This window comes from Paralichthys olivaceus, chromosome 14, assembly GCF_024713975.1.
Source record: "Paralichthys olivaceus isolate ysfri-2021 chromosome 14, ASM2471397v2, whole genome shotgun sequence".
NCBI classification, from domain to species: Eukaryota; Metazoa; Chordata; class Actinopteri; order Pleuronectiformes; family Paralichthyidae; genus Paralichthys; species Paralichthys olivaceus.
In genome coordinates this window covers 1,100,869-1,117,501 of record NC_091106.1, presented here as the reverse complement: position 1 = coordinate 1,117,501, position 16,633 = coordinate 1,100,869, and the positions used below count along the sequence as shown (strand labels likewise).

Genomic DNA, 16,633 nt, shown 5'->3' with positions numbered 1-16,633 from the left:
GTATCAAGGTGGAGTTTCTGTTTCCTCCTCCACTCTGAGCTGCTCTCACTTTAACTAATAAACACCCATCACTAGTTATCAGGACCTGATCTGTGAATGAAGTGACTCAGAGTTTATGAGACTGCATCATGAAAAATGACTCGTCAACATTTTGTGCTCAGTACGACACGAGACGAGGCGCTCACAGTCAGGCCTCAGTGTTAAAATGAAGCGACACTCAGACATGATCCAACACCATCGATTAATAACTAAACACATGATCATCATCTAAATAATCCCAGTAAAAAATGGAACAAATGAACGTGAACTAGTTCATTTTCATCTGTATGAACTGAACTAGTTATTTTTAATTGTGAACTGGCTCAACAGTCCTCGTCAGTCTCTGTTTACATCTTGAATCACTTCTGTGGATGCATTAATGGAATAGTCTGTTGTAGAGGAGGGTTGCAGAGACACTAGTAACTTTTGAATTATAGGCATTTTAAAGATGTTTGCATGAACCTTTAGAAAACAAAATGATTAATTTATAAAAAAGTTTTAAAAAAAAAGGTTTATTAGATTCTTTTTGGGCCCCCTGGTAGCTCAGGGCTCAAGACAATTGCCAACCTTTGTCTAATGGTTAAGTCCGCCTATGCTCTCTACACCTTAGCCCTCCGCCTCCGTTTTGCACATTTGCATGTAGGAGAATGCTGGGGGAGGGCCAAGTTTTCGGGCTGTACAGCCCTCAAAACTGCTATTTTTTTAGACCTACACTTAAAACCAAGAGCTATGAGAATTTTTTCTTATTAATTTTTCAAATTTTTTTTTACGGTTTGCATTATAATCACATATTTTCACATAGTTTCATGTTGCCATTGGACTATTATCCATTGGATGAATGGCAAATGTCACTGATTCACCTGTAATAGCATATATGTTATTAGGATATTATACTTTAGTAACAGCAAGCAATAGCATTGGTTTATTTTATAATAATAACTGTATTTGTATAGCACTTATCTAAATAATGTTACAAAGTGCTTCACAAGAAAAATAATACAATACATGGCTAGAAGAAGTATAAGTTATAATAAAAAGGTTTTCAATTCAGTAACATTTTTTGGGCCACGGAGCATTTCAGATCTCAACAATGTTCTTACAATGACATCTCTGGCAAAACTTTTTGTTGCGTTGTATCGACGACTACTGACGGAGAAGATTTAAACCACTAACACTCCATTTCAAAGGGCAAGATAACCCTCGAAAACAAAGTGTAGGTGTAGCGAAAAGAGGTGAAAAGAGATTGGTCCTAAATCTTGCACACTGAACATTTAAAGCATCACTTGCCTTTTCATTGTAGTTATTTGTTCTTTTATCACCACGGGTATTTTGACCCATAACTAATGCAAAATGTACTGATAGGTGCAATTAAAAGCACTATTTAAGGAAAAAATGTCTGCGTTGCAAAAACCTTTGGTTTTGAGTGAACAAATAGCTTGTATCCAAGCATGAAAAGCAACATTCTTCCTACCATGTGTATAGTCCTTGCATGGGGTATGCAATTGGACAGTGGCTGCTGGTGAGAAATATACTTGGTGGGGCTGTGCCATCCCACTGCGATTTAACACAAACTGGAGGATACCAGTTTTTGTGAAATGGTAGGTAATTATTTAATCAATAAACAATAATAAACATGTCAGTCATTTGTACACAAAAAAAGAAAAAGCTAACAGTTTACTGCATACTACACAAACTTAAAAAACTGAACGTAGAAAACTAAATCAAAATAATATATACAAAAAATTATAATAATCAGCGATTGATAAAATTTCAAAATTATTAATAGTTGTTGCCCTTGTGCTCAGATAGTTAGTAGTGCATCAGACTGAGTCTGATTACTAGTGTTTACTAAGTACACATTCCTGAAACATATACAGTGCTATTAACAAATACTATTAAGACAAAATAAAAGGAGGTGCCATATACTGCTGGATATCTTCTGACTCATACTCTATACATCCTGCTAGCCAAGCCTTTCTGCTGTACCAGTGACGGGAAAATCCTCGGGTGTACGTTTTATCTTCTTCGCTGGCTGATTTTAATATCAGGTTAATCTGGTCCAATTTCTTTAATTCGCAGTTTTTCAACCAAAGTTCTCCTCTCGAATGGAGGTCGGAGAAGAGATTGTACCAAATATGTCTGCTGCGATGCTGTTTCGTACGTGCCCGTGGCCGTCATTGTCGCAAGTACTGCCTGATTTCCTCCACCACGACACTGGGGATCGGGGCTTGGGGCGCTATCAGAAGAACTTTGCCATACGCGTATCTTACCCAGCAACAGCCCCTTATTGGCTACTCGTCTCTGCTTTATGGGCGACTTTTCCAGCGACCCTGAACTGACTGTGTGCTCGAACACTTGTTTCCACTGAACATATTTATTTATATGTTATACAACACAAGTTATTGTGAAATTTAAACACATAAATAGTACATACATAGCTAATGTTAGATTGTTTCTATAAATAAAATAAATAAAACACTCTCCACAAGGGAGAGCGGCGCCCTAGCACCCTCTATTGACCAACTGCCACTGCAACTGGAAACAGACTCTATTTCTTCATGCTGTGATAAAGTCGATTCAACAAGAAGCTCCTACAGCTTTGGCTATAGGAAAACTGCCCGCTGCCCTTGTGTAGAATGTGATAGAGGCTACTGATTGTGTGACATATGTTAAACACCTTCACGAAAGACGTTACGTTTTTTGTTGATTTCTCCAAGGATAATTTATGAATCTTATGGATGTGCAATTTTGTGCAGATTCAAATAAAATCAGCAACCCAATAATAATTTGTAATACGTTTGTTTTAATAAAGCATTGTTTGCAAGTGGTTAATTCTCCATGATGTGATCAACAACTTATTGAAAACAAAAAGCCCAACAAACTCATTATTTGTATGTATTGGCTTTCCCTTTCATTCCCCAAATAATATGCAAAGCAGAGTACAATATCTGTATTTGTGTAATGTCCTTCACTAACCAAAAATATCTTTTGTTGTTCAGAACTTTACTTAGATATATGACTTATTGCACAACAGTAAGAAATGGTGTCAACTCCAGTGTAAATGATTATGTAACAGTGTAAATAATTAACTTGTTTATTGTTAAATTCCTGTTAAATGTGGGACTGCAACCATAGTTTTACTGTATGTGTTTTAAAATCCACAGTGCGATGCATTTAACTTATCTCTCAGTAGCAAATGATCTGTCCGAGCAGCTCTGTTCACTCTGACATAAACTAAGTAATAAATGTAACCAACATTTTGAATGTTTATCAAACAAAATGCTTTTAGAAATCATAGTTGTATTGCTTGGCAAAGATGTAATTTGTGAGAACGAGATATGTTTTAGCTAGCTGCTAACGGCTCAAAGGAGTGTACATGACCTGTATGTGTACTAATATGGAACTCTCCTTTGTATTTGGAGCAGGAACAGACTTTTGACCACCTTACTATTAATTCTGCACAACTGTGGTTGTGTATTTGTCCCATGTGTTGCAGGTGTTTATATTGAGCTGTTGAATATTTTATTGAACTGTAACTGTGTATTTCAGATTTGTTATATGTAGTTGTCACCACAAGATAGCAACATTGCCTTTATTTCGGTGTTGACAATGCAAAAAGGGGCTTTGGCCTGTGTGGATATTCTTATTTAATGTCAGATGACTAGTAATATAATATTAGGTATTTCTGAATACTGTCAGTATAAACAATTAAATAAATGTTGATTGTAACTCTTATTATGAAACCTTTTAAGATGTTTTATTTTTGTGATTTATATTTTTGTTACCTTTTTATATTTTATTTACACCTGTATCGTTTGATCACTGTATTTTGCAGTAGCAAGCAATCGTACGCTGTGGTTCAAGCGGGAACAGACTTTTGACCAACTTACCATTAATTCTGCACAAATGTGGTTGTGTGTTTGTCCCATGTGTTGCAGAATAAATCAGTCCAACAGCTCCATACAGACTCCTGCGAAGTGCATTCAAATAGCAGCAAAGCAATATAGAGAACGTCACAATTACACCAGATATTTTGCAAGAAAAAAATGCATGTTGGCTCAACAGCAAATTTGTGTGGTGCTTCATTTGATCATTAACATTAGATTTAGCAGTAGCCTTGTTCTTGTGGTGGACTTGAAAGCATGTGCAGTTTTCCCCATTAATTATGTGGAGGATTACATAGAGGAAGATGAATCAAATTTCAGCTGATCGATCAAATACACCTGTGGTAAATGAGTGCATTCTATCTGCAGAACCTGGTTTGTGTCTTTTTTTGCCAGTCAGTCTGTGCAATAGCCACAAGATGGTCCAGAGTGCTGTCAGGTCTTTTATCCCCTCTGTCGTCCTCTCTGTTGCTGAGTCTGATTGGAGTGTGTTGATTGGGTGCTCCAACTCTACTTGCTTGTCTCTCAATTCAAAGAAGGAGTAGGGGTCTGTGGTAGGGAGTTGACACTCTAAAGCCTAGTTTCTGCTTCTGGCGTTCCGGCGTTGAGCATTCGAAGTTTTGCGTTGAGGGAACGCGTTGCTCTGCAATTCACCGACATGCCGCTAGGGGGGTGTGGCTGTGTGGTTATAGCCAAATCCTCGCTTTTAATTCCGTAAAGTAAACAACAGTAAACAATAGCGACCCAGGTGGAGCAGCTGTATTTGGAGTTGGAGCTCATCAGTATTGAAGAACAAATGCTTATATTGCAAATGTTGAAGCGCAGGCGACAGAGAAGACGTTTGCGGAGGTGGTCTGTACAACGAGGAAGAAAGACCGGAAAAAGCAACTGCCGGAACTTAAGTTCGGAGCGGACCAATCACAGCGCTTGCGTAGTTAGGGTTTTTTGGAGGTGCGCGTCAGGCTACGGTGTAGGGGTCTGTGTCGTCAGAAGCATAAACTAGGCTTAAGTGGGGTTCTTCCGTGTCTTCTGCTGAAGGTGTGATGTGCAGTTGGCCTGTGGTGTTGGTGTCCTCACCAGATTAGGCTTTCTTCTCCTGTGCCCTCTCTCTGATTCTGGAGAAGTCTTCTTTGAAGGGACTCAGGTTTGCCTGGATCGTTACTGTACCTTTCCTGTAGAGATGTACAGTGGTTTGTTCATCATCCGGGTTTATTTTCAGTGTCCACCCTCTACTAAAACCCTCTATCTTAATGAAGGGGTAGTGATCTCTTATGGCATTGTGCCATGCCTGGGGATTGTCAGTGTGGAAAATGGTTTGATTTATTTCCATTCAGACAGTCAACAAATAATACTACTACTACTAAGTACTTTGATGGCTTCTGTTTGGAGGTGTGTGGAGCCCAAGGAGGCATTAGGTACATTTGCATATGTGGAGGGGGGGTGTGGAGCTCTGCTTCCATTGTTCAGGTTCAAGTGCTTTCATGCCTCTTCTCTTCACATCTCATGGTTGCTTAAGATCACAGCCAAGTCTATAGTCCTTGAAGGCTTAGTGTCCAAGTTCCAAAGATGTAGATATTGAAGGATAACTTTGGTATTGTTTACTTTTTGTTGACTTTTTTTGGATTACAAGGTATCACAGACTAGCAGTACTCACTCAGGTTCAGCTTTAAATTTCAGGTGTCAGTTCAGCTTCATCAGTGGGTCCTTGAGGTAGATCCTTGGTGAATCCTTGGTTCAGAGTTAACTGGGGGTAGCTGTCGCTGAGGGGTAGAGCGGTCGTCCTCCAACCAGAAGGTCGGAAGTTCGATCCCCAGTCTTCCCATCTGCATGCCAAAGTGTCCTTGGGCAAGATACTGAACCCCAAACTGCCCAATAGAACAACAAAAAAGTGCTAGCTATAGAAGCACTGTATGTATGAATGTGTGTGTGTGAATGGGTGAATGGCAAACTGTAGTGTAAAGCGCTTTGAGTGGTCATCAAGACTAGAAAAGCACTATATAAATACAACCATTTAACTCTGGGTTTTGGATGTGTGGTGGAAATATGTTGGTACAATCTTCTTTAGGTTCTTGTAAAAAAAATATGGTAATAAACACTGAAAGGCCTGTTGCAACTATGGAAGAATCCAACTAAAGCTATTTAGAGAACCTCTGTCTACACTACAGTGTCTTTTTGACAATACTCTCAACAATCCAAACAGTTCTTGAAGAACATAATATGTAGAATTCAAAGGACATGGAACAGGTTGTGGATTGTTCAAGATGAGTGGCACCACCTGACACCTTCAGCCATCTTTAAGATTAAGATTCCTTTTTATCGTCCCACAATCATGCACACACAGCACTACATGCACTACATCCGTGTGAACCCAGCACACACAGAACACAATACACACAGTGACCACACGGAACAGTGGGCAGCCATGAAGGCAACCGGGGAATTGGGGGTGCCTTGCTCAAGGAGGTGAACTGGCACCTCTCCAACTACCGGTCACACCTTTCATACTAGGTCCATGCTGGACTTGAACCGGCCACCCTCCGAAGCCATATTATTGATCCAATTGATCATTAACATTAAATCAAACTGCATAATTTGTGTTCGTATGACATAACTGTTTCAATTGAAAAAGCTATAAAACAACTTCTATAACTTCTATAATATCCCAAAGTGGGGGGTCAGGATCCCAATGGTGTGTGAAGTAACTGGTTCGATTGCTCTTAATATATAAATACTGTGGTGACAGCCTTGCATAATGGACGGGTGCACTGGCACTGATAGAGGAGTGCGCGAATGAAAGGATGTGGAGGAAACGATCAATTCTTTTCCCCATGATGATGACTAACTCATCAGCTGATATAAATTCTATAGAATGGATTCTATTGAGTCCAGTATTACACAGACCAACCCGATGAACCCAACGTACAAACACAAGTACCTTGTCACCACTCTAGTTAAATAGCCGACAGGTATGTATGTGGTATGATTTACACTGTATAATATTTACCTTTCTATGTAAAGCTTTCTATATAAAGCTTAACATTTCATAGATTTGGGATATCAAAGCTGTCTCTGAATTTATTTAAAATATGTATTGGTGATATAAGCTCCCACACAGTGCGAACCGATTATTTTTTTGCCTCCACCTTTGAATTGGATTTTTTTTTTAGTCACTGTACTTTCATCACCTTCACCTCAATTCACCATAGAAACCCTTTGGTCAGCAGGATAAATTAATATTCATGAGGTGCTTTGCATTGACCAGTTATGTTTGAATAAGGCTGTGTAGAGGTTGGACTTTGAGGCAGATTAAAACACACATTTTGGAGGGTGATTTATAAAGTGAACATTGCCTTCAGGTGTGTATGTGCGCAGTTTTATAAATCCAAATCTTTTTGATGTACGCCATTTATGGCTTTTGTGCGCATGTACACTTTTAGTATGAATCTTTGAATCCACTTTATCTTTGAGTCCAAGTGACAACTGATCAAAAGTTGAAGAAATTCCCTCAAGCAACTTGAGATATACTAGTTCAGGAGGCCAAAAACATGTTTTTTAAGCCACCGGGACCTTGACCTTTGACAACCGAAATCTAATCACTTTAAGGTCCAGTGTGTAAGATTTAGGTGAAAGGGAACTATTGGCAGAAATTTATTGTAGAATAATTCTCATGATGTTTTCACTTGTTCATTTCATCTAAATTGTATGAATTGTAGTTTTCTTTACCCCAGAAAAGGCCCTTTATATTTAAATACTTTCTATTTACATAGAGGGGACCCTCTCTACGGAGGCCGCCATGTTTTTTACATTAGTCCAGACTGGACAAATTAAACACCTTTTGAGTTTTTATCACAATTAAAGGCTACCACAGGTTTTTTTTCATGTTTGGAAGGAGAGGGTGAGGTGAGGGGTGTTCAGCTGCAACATGCAATTTCAACACTGGATATAACAAAATTTAACACACTGTACCTTTAATCAATGAGTGCAAGTGATTTGTGCGTGATGTAATGAAATTACTATGGACAGTCATATTTCACATTCACAGGGAACTGAAGTTACTGTGACCTTGACCTCCAGGCACCAAAAAACTAATCAGTGCTTCTTTGAGTCCAAGTGAATGTTTGTACCAAATTTGAAGACATTCCCTTAATCTGATCTTATATCTATCTTCCATATCACGTAAAAAGAAAACATACTTAGTGAGGCCACCGTGGCATCCTTGAGATATTGTGTTCACCAGAATGGGATGGACGGACGGAGAGACAACTCAAGAACATATGCCTCTTAGCCAGCATCTGAGATTTTATTCACAAATGGTGCATAAATCGTATGAAAGTTACTTTAGCACTTTATGTGACTATCATTGTAAATGTATAAACAAAACTTATATTGTTCAAAGAAATTGCCTGATGACTGTATTGCCCTCAGTACCCTCTGAAAGGTTCTGTCATATTTTGCACGTTTTCTATCTAAATTTTCTCTCCTGGTCATTGTGCTTAATAAAACCCTGAAAGGGGACAGTAAATTCAAATAAGATTAATAACCTTTTTGGAAAGTGAGGACATTTTGGCTGGTCCTCACTTCTTCCAAGGGCTGTTTGAGGGTCTAGACTTGGTTTTAGAGAGTTAGAATTAAGTGTAAGTAAGGGCTAGGGTTAGGCATTTGGATGGTTAAGGTTAGGGTAAGGGGCTAGGGAATGCATTATGCCTCACTAGTGTGTGTGTTTGGAGTTAAAAGGGCGGTAGGACAGGACAGGCAAAGGCCCGTGTGTGTTGGGGGTGGGTGTGAGGAAGTGAGGCATAGTGGTAGCTGTCAGGCCTGTTAAGAAGCACAGCTCATTGCTAGGCCCCCAGTAATTAGTGTTGGGTAAACTCATTCATGGCCCAAATGGGCCAGGCAGGGCCAGGACCAGTATGCGTGGTGGGTGACCTCTGACCGGTAGACACAGGATACAATAGGGTTATGGTCACACCCACAATTTAGACCCCATTACTCCCCATTACTCTCCATTACTCACATTACTCACACCTCACTGGGCTGTGGTTCTGGGGGAGGGAGGATGGGGGACACCATCCATACAATAAAAGAATGATTACTCTCTCATTTTCCTAACTCCCACACTCTGAAATGCCAACTAGGCCTAATCTGGGGTTGGAGCTTGAACTGATATTATAGCTGCTAAAGTCAGAGCCTCTCTCGCTTAGTGTGGGGCAGACGTCTCCTCCTCCTATTACCTAATATGTGAACCCCCCCCACTACATGTCTCATCATTAACAGCATGCTGGACCTCTGCTGCAATTTGGATAACCTCATCATCTGGCTGTTTCATCTAAGGGTCACACAAACTAATTGAGTCCTCATTGGGAACCCAGCCGCACAAACACACTTAGGCGAAGCACAAATCAATGATCTGAACAAACACATGTACACATATTTAAAACACTCTCTCATCTGAAAACACAGTCAGAAACATAGACATGGAGAGCAATAATACTTTTAGCTTATTATTAAGTGCACTTGTAAACATTCTAAGTCCATAATAATCCTTTTAAACAACAAATAAATTCACAAGTCAATGCTTCAAGACTCAATAAGATGTACACATACACACGAATGATTTCATAGTTCATATGTCCCAATATGGGAATAGAGTCTAAATGTCTTTTAATTCAATCAGGGTCTGGTAAAAACATACAGGGGCATGTACTGGGAAAATGTGTATCTGAATGGGGAATATATATTTTTTGGAAATGTCCTACCGCCTTAGTAAGGTGGATATTGTGCTGTAGGTTCTGCGTGGTCTCATACAAAGTTCAGGACTTCATAAAAACCTGGCCTGTATAAGCACATACGACCAGAAATTCTTTACAACCATTGATTTCTTGTATAATTTTTTAACCCAAAATTTAAAAACTTAACTATAATATTGATATTTCACATTACATGGTTCCTTTAATGTAAACAAAATGTCACTCGAAAATAAATATTTACAATTTAACTGCACTTCACTGCAGTTAAACAATCCATATCTATTTTTGTCATGTGTATAGCCCCACACTGCTTATTTACCAGCTAGTTGCTGAACACATTGCAGACGCACACATCACAATGAGAAATTCATTTGCATTCAGATGAGTCCAACCATTAACATTACTACTTTACCTCTGCTGTATGGCAGTGAGGTTAATGGTTAATTACCTTATAAAACTACATATCACAAGACCTTTTATAACAATTGAGTCAATATAAGACTGTCACATGCTTCAGGCCGATGCTAAGAGGAAAAGCTAAACCATAACTCACCAAGTCGGTGATACAAGTTCTGATACCACAGGCACATGCATTCTCTTGGTAGGCATCTGCAAGTCAGTGTAAAACACATTCACATATTTGAATGGAATGTCTGTGTTACGAACAGTGTTTGCTGTACTGACCTGTGGCAGATTCTCTATCCATGCTATGGCTCATCTCAAAACAAGATTTCAACCCAAGCGAATGCATCTTTTTCATTTACATTTCATTTCTTAAATTGCAACCTGGGTAGCTACAAATAAACACTATGACCGCACAGTACTACACTTTCCCAAGACCACCACAGACACACTGCTGCTATCCGGCCTTAAGAGTACAACTTTTTATTGTCAAGGTCTGGATTGCACTGACCATATTTGAAGGCGAGTGGTCAGTGGCCAGAGGCATTATGTATTTGGGTTGTCCGTCCTTCCCATTCCCGTAAATGATATATCTCAAGAATGCCTTTATGTAATTACCTCAAATTTAGTAATAATATTCACTTGGACTCAAGGATCCATTGATCAAAGGTAAAAAGCCAAGGTCACGTGACTTAACAAAGCACATTTTTCGTCCTGTGAAGGTGATGTCTCTGGAACGCCATCAAGGCATCCTTTCACATTTTGCACAAACATTCATTTGGTCTCAAGGATGACCTGAATATAACATTGGATGACCAAAAGTCAAGGTCAGTGTGACCTCACAAAGCATATTTTTTCATTGTGAATGCAATATCTTCAAAATGACTTGAGGGAATTCTTTCACATTTGGCACAAACATTCACTTGAGCTTGGATTTCATTTTGGTAGCCCAAGGTCAAAGTCATGGTGGCCTCACAGCTCCAACACAGCCGGAATCAATCTGTGCTGCCAAGCGTCTGGAGGTGCCATGGCCCACTCCGCTGCCCCAACAGCGGCTAACTTACAAACTCAACAAACTTTGACTGTCTTTCCCAACTTCATCAAGAAGCTCACTTGGTTCTAGGCAACCCGCAAGACCCCACTCTCCTTGATATTCACCCAGTTTTGTTACCTGTAAGACATGGAGCCAGCTGGGCTTGCCAACATTCCTGCTATGGATGAAACAATGGAACTTCACCTGGCACCAAAACCGAACGCATCCTACAGTAGATTTTCTCTGCCCAGTGAGCAGCATGCTTAATATTGCAATGATGATACAGGCTTACCAGGTAGAGAAACTACAAGAGCTACATGAGGTGCTACTGGTTAGGGAAAACACAGCAGGATGAGGTCTGGAGCCTCTCACCTATTGCTAAGTCTCACAAGGCTGCCTGAAACACCGCATTCTGATTTTCTCCACTAGGCTGTTAATCGTTCGGGTCTGTTTGGACATGTGTGAGAGAAAATGAAGACCCTCTGCGATCAGAAAAAAAAAGCATACCCTGTGCTTAAGCATACCTAAGCATAATGCCAAAGTTTCATAGCTGATGTGTTGACTTGTTTATAGGGATTAATATCGATAATTGTCCACATTTACAGAATATTTGTCAGCCATTTTAGCCCGCCGGGTCATAAATTGGTACTAAATTGGCCTTCCTTAGAAGTGGGTGTCTTGTGATTAAAAGGCTGAAACCCCTGTTCACTTTAAGGTACACAATTGAAAATATGTACCTTACATCTGCTGGTGGCCATCTACATCTGCCAACATCTACTGACGATTGACAACAGCCGCAACCTGGTTATGTGGAGGAATTTGGCTCTGGTCTTCAGGGAATTGTAAATGGTCTTTATTTACTGTTTATAGCGTTTTTCTGGACCACTCAAAGCACTTTACAGTACACCGTAGTCATTCAACATTCATACACATACATTCACACAGTAGATTTATGCACAGCACTTTCTCTCTCTCACACACACACACACACACACACACACACACACACACACACACACACACACACACACACACACACACACACTACGAGAACAGCCGTCAGGAGTAATTTGGGGTTCAGTATCTTGCCCAAGGACAGTTTGGAAATGGGGGTAACTGGGATCAAACCACCTCCTGAGACACTGCTGTCCTCAGACTCCAGAGACCCCCCCACCCCCACAAAAAAAGGGTTGTCAATTAGTTGTGCATGACCCCAGGCTTTGTGTTCGACGCAAATCTAGTTTGGAAAAAGTGCTTTTATCTGCCTTCTAAATATGTCTGAGCTCAAAAGGTTGTGATGCTTTTATATTCAACAGGGAGGGAGACAATAGCAAAAGGTTGCAAGTGTTGATCCCTGACACACACAATCTCTTTTAACTACCAGGCTCTTCTCCCTATGCATAGGCAAACATTTTGCCAGGAGGCAGAGGTGGAATGAAATTATTTGTAGAACTGACATAGAGTGGCATCCCCCTATAGTGATCATGTTTGTCCTGGATCAAAATCATCGCTTTAAGTGGCTGATTACTGTAAACGAATTGCACAGCTTCTTTATGATAGTCCCAGAACTTGAGGGAAAGGTGCTCACTCATCTCACTGTCTGTCTTTCTGACTCTCTCTCTCAGACACACACACCGAGACAGCTGACGTCTCTGAACCTGGATTTGTTTGAAATAATGCCACAATATCAACACTGATCAGCACATAATCATTGATACTTGACTTATTGAGTAAAATCTTTCTTCAAAGCTATGCATTATCAGCCTGTCCCACTCACTCTTTTCCTCTCTCTCGCCTTGACACAAACACAAATATACACAAACCAACACATGCACTCACTCACTCACTCACTCATACACATGCAAAGTGTCATTGGACAAGTGTTTAAACTAAGAGTGGGTAAAAACAACAGAACTAGTTAGGCAATATATGGAAAGCAGGAGGAGATGGAGGGGCACGCTCAGTTTGGCTCAATTCGGTTGCCAGTAAGCAGCGTGAATGACTTTGTTACGGTCCAGACCAAATTTTTTAAACAGCATTTTTACAGGAAAGATTCTATCCCAAGCTTTTTGATCCATATAAACGTTTGATGACTATATCCGTGATTATTATATTTGGTTTCCACTGTATGGTAAGAGATATGGTTATACAACATGATCACTCTGAAGTCTGTAGTTTGTGGTGCTGTTTAACTATTCTCCTCAAAAAAATTAAGGTTTGTATTTACTCAATAATCTTTTTTTGATTAATTTAGATATAAATGTAATTTCAATATATATCAATATATAAAACAGCTATTTAACTTTAGTAATTTTTTTTCCCAACATTTCAGTCCTGTTGTATTATTTTTATACTGGTTGCGCATTATAAACAGAAAACGTCTAGGGAAATGTGGTTTTGTTTTAGACAGGAAACCTTTCTTGATTGGCATGCATGCACAGTTTGTTACAGTTCTTGCATTATAAAAAAAGAATTACTGCACTGTGGTTATATGCCTCTGCAAAACCAGCGCAAAAATGTTAAAAGTTAATGTTTGTGCCGGATGTAATAAAATTCCTTTGTGCGTTCCTGATATAATGCGTTCAAAACAACTTTTGGCCTTTAACAACCAAAATTAAATTAGTTTATCTTTGAGTCCAAGACAATCCCTCAAGCTGATCTTAAGATATCATGTTCAAGAAAAACATAGACATACTTTCTGAGGCCACTGTGACCTTGACCTTTGGCTAGTAAAATCTAATCTGTTCATATTTGAGTCCAAGTTAATGTTTCTGCCAAACATGAAAGGATTCTTTGACAGTGTTCAAGATATATTACATCCACGAGTTAAAAATTTTGGTTTGTGAGGTCACTGTGACCTTGACCTTTGACCACCAAAATCTAATAATTTCATCCTTGAGTCCAATTCAATATTTGTGCCAAATCCGAAGAAATTCCCTCGAGGCATTCTTGAGAATGGAACAGACAGACTCAGACCAGCTAATCTGGAGGAGCAGAATTGATAAAATTAATAGATACTAGTTACTCTGGAGGGCAAGTAGACCCTATGTTGTGAAATGTTGTGGACGTCATTGCACGCATGAGTAAGATGTCAAATATATGCCATTCCTGGAATTCAACCCAATATAGTGAGAGGATGTAATATTGGATATAATTGACATATAAACCTGGATCATCATTGAACTGTTTTGGGACGATATGGCAAACAATGTATCAAGATAAAAATTTTCATATCAGTTAATATTGAAAATAATGATCGACTTATACATTATGATCAACTTTCATTAATTACTCTTTCTTATAAGTTTATGGACATATTTTTTGGTAGGTAAAGGTTTAGCAAGGATTTGGCTTTGATTCTAGATTCATGGTCAATAAAAAGCTGTCAAAGCAAATCCCTAACAGTTGTATTAGTGGGAGCAAGTTCAAATTGTGAATTTGAAGAATGCATAATTTTTTCTCCTAAATGTCAAAGTTATATGCTAACTGCATTATAGCGTTCGCATTGTTTAACTTAACAGTAATCTACCTCAAGATTGTTGAGCATTTATTAGCAGTAATGGATTCACTTACTGATTAATTAAGGGTTCAATTAATTCAAGACTGACATTCCTACTGCTGTTATGTTTTCAACCTCTTGACTTCGAAGTCAGAGGCAAACTAGGAACATCTTAAATTCGACCTTTGACTGGTCACAGTGGATTATCCCTAATGAGAGACTCCATTTACATCTGTGGCAAAAAGAATAAAGGTCTCTTCATCTGTCACAGATGATACATAATAAAATGGTAACTATCCCTCTGAGTGGTCCCACAGTAATTATGAAATTGGCATCATGACTTTGACATTGTGGTCTTTTAAAATATAATCATAAATAGCAGAGCCATTAATATATTAAAATGGGTTTACATATTTATACATTTTGCTGCTTGCTCTTGCTTTTGCTTGCGTTTTTCTACAGATATTTTTTTATTTTTCTGCTATAAAAGAGTACAGTCAGCAGCTTCCGGAAATAACTGGGGCAATATTTATGTGGATATAAAAGCTTATTGTCATATTTCAACTTTTTTTTAGCTCCTCGATGCTGCGTAAGTGTGGCCTACCAACAGCACAAGCCTGCACTGCAGTGACTAGACACTTTATTTAGCCAAGGATAATTAGCAGCAAGATGTCACCATTCTCTTCAGATGGCTACCTTAAACCTCCACAGAAGATTGCAGTGCAATGGCACTACTTTAGCATCGACTGAAACCGTGGACAAGAACATCCCATCACACAGCTCACTAGCACCAACAACACTGCCAAGAAAAACAAGGGCTGTGTACCAGATACGAAATCTACTAGTGTCAGTCCTCCATTGAACTCTCTTGCTGAAAACCTCAGAGTAAATAATTCCCATGGAACATGAGAGGATGACTAACAGGGAGAACCCAGCACCCAGAGAATTAGGGCTGTCAAAATTGCTCCAAAATGACGTTCGAATATTCTCTCTAAAAAAGCACATAGGTTCGAACCATTCGAATATATGTGCATGCGCAATGCGCATTATGTCAATAACAGGAGGACAAACTAAAACGAGACTTGTATAGGTATTTTTATTTAAGTTTTAATATAAAACATACCTACACATTACAAAATAAGTAAATTAACTAACTGTAAAACTTATACCGTAAAAAAAGACCGCTCTGTCGCTCGCCCCCCTCTCTCTCTCTCTATGCGCGATGCGAATACTGATTTAAATAAACAATTTGTTAACAACGGTCGGTAATAACGGGTCTCTGTGGCTGATGTGAGCTGAAGGTAGTGGGAGCGTATGTTGCAAGTTTAGGGGGCACGTCAGCCAGAGCTGTAGTGAGTGTGTATGTGATCGAATTAGTGAGTGAGACTGCTGCCTGCTGAACAGAGGGTCGCAGGGAGAAGGATCAGAAGTGCCCGTGTTTCAGCTATAAAACTCCACCGAACCGATCTGAAACCAGCCCAAATTTGTATCCACCCGCAATTAACAACAACCTTTCTGAACAGATTGGCTCCTCTACTGCAGGATACTGGATCAGCATCTAATGACCTTCTCATACTCACAGACAAGGGTAAGAACTTTATTAATCTGCTGAACATGGTCAGCTGTCAGAAGAGGAGCTAAGAAATTCATATATTTTTGGCACTGAACACATGGCTTTCAATTGCATGCATTGTCCTTTTATTGACAACTTTTTCTGGGACTGCAGACATCTTTTTAAGGACGATGGATTTTCTCTCAACAAGGCATGAATAAAACCTTTTACCTATTTTTTTCCTGAATCACCTATCTGTTCCCTCTGCCAAGAACAAGAGACAGGAAGAGTCAAAACAGGAGTAAGTCAACAGAATACAGCTGATACCCTTAAGGAGAGCCACCTCATGCCCCAACAAAATGTGCTTTAATCATGGGAGATATCAGAGCAAATAAGAAGAGGATGCTACACACCCCTACCAACAACCGCCTATGGGGATTTACACTCTTTACCTTTGCAAACTCCACTCCTAGAGTT

At 39.4% G+C, this 16,633-nt stretch overlaps 1 protein-coding gene and 1 long non-coding RNA gene across 6 annotated transcripts in view; one reads left to right on the top strand and one right to left on the bottom strand.

Moving 5' to 3' along the window:
- fbxw4 (F-box and WD repeat domain containing 4) overlaps positions 1-11,025 on the bottom strand; it is a 51,237-nt gene extending 40,212 nt beyond the window's left edge. Inside the window, exons 1-3 of one of the 5 annotated variants that reach the window (XM_069538853.1) lie at positions 5,578-6,316; positions 5,001-5,095; positions 3,930-4,009 (exon numbers count right to left, since the gene is read on the bottom strand). The gene's annotated coding sequence lies outside the window, so the exon portion shown is untranslated. Of the gene's footprint in view, positions 1-3,929 lie in introns of all 5 variants that reach the window. The other 4 variants (XR_011246060.1, XR_011246061.1, XM_069538852.1 and 1 more) reach the window with 4 other exon arrangements.
- Positions 10,789-11,216, top strand: LOC138413652 (uncharacterized). Its single transcript, XR_011246062.1, has 2 exons — positions 10,789-10,899; positions 11,021-11,216. It is a non-coding gene; the product is annotated as an uncharacterized lncRNA (long non-coding RNA).
- The last annotated feature ends 5,417 nt before the right edge of the window (positions 11,217-16,633 follow it).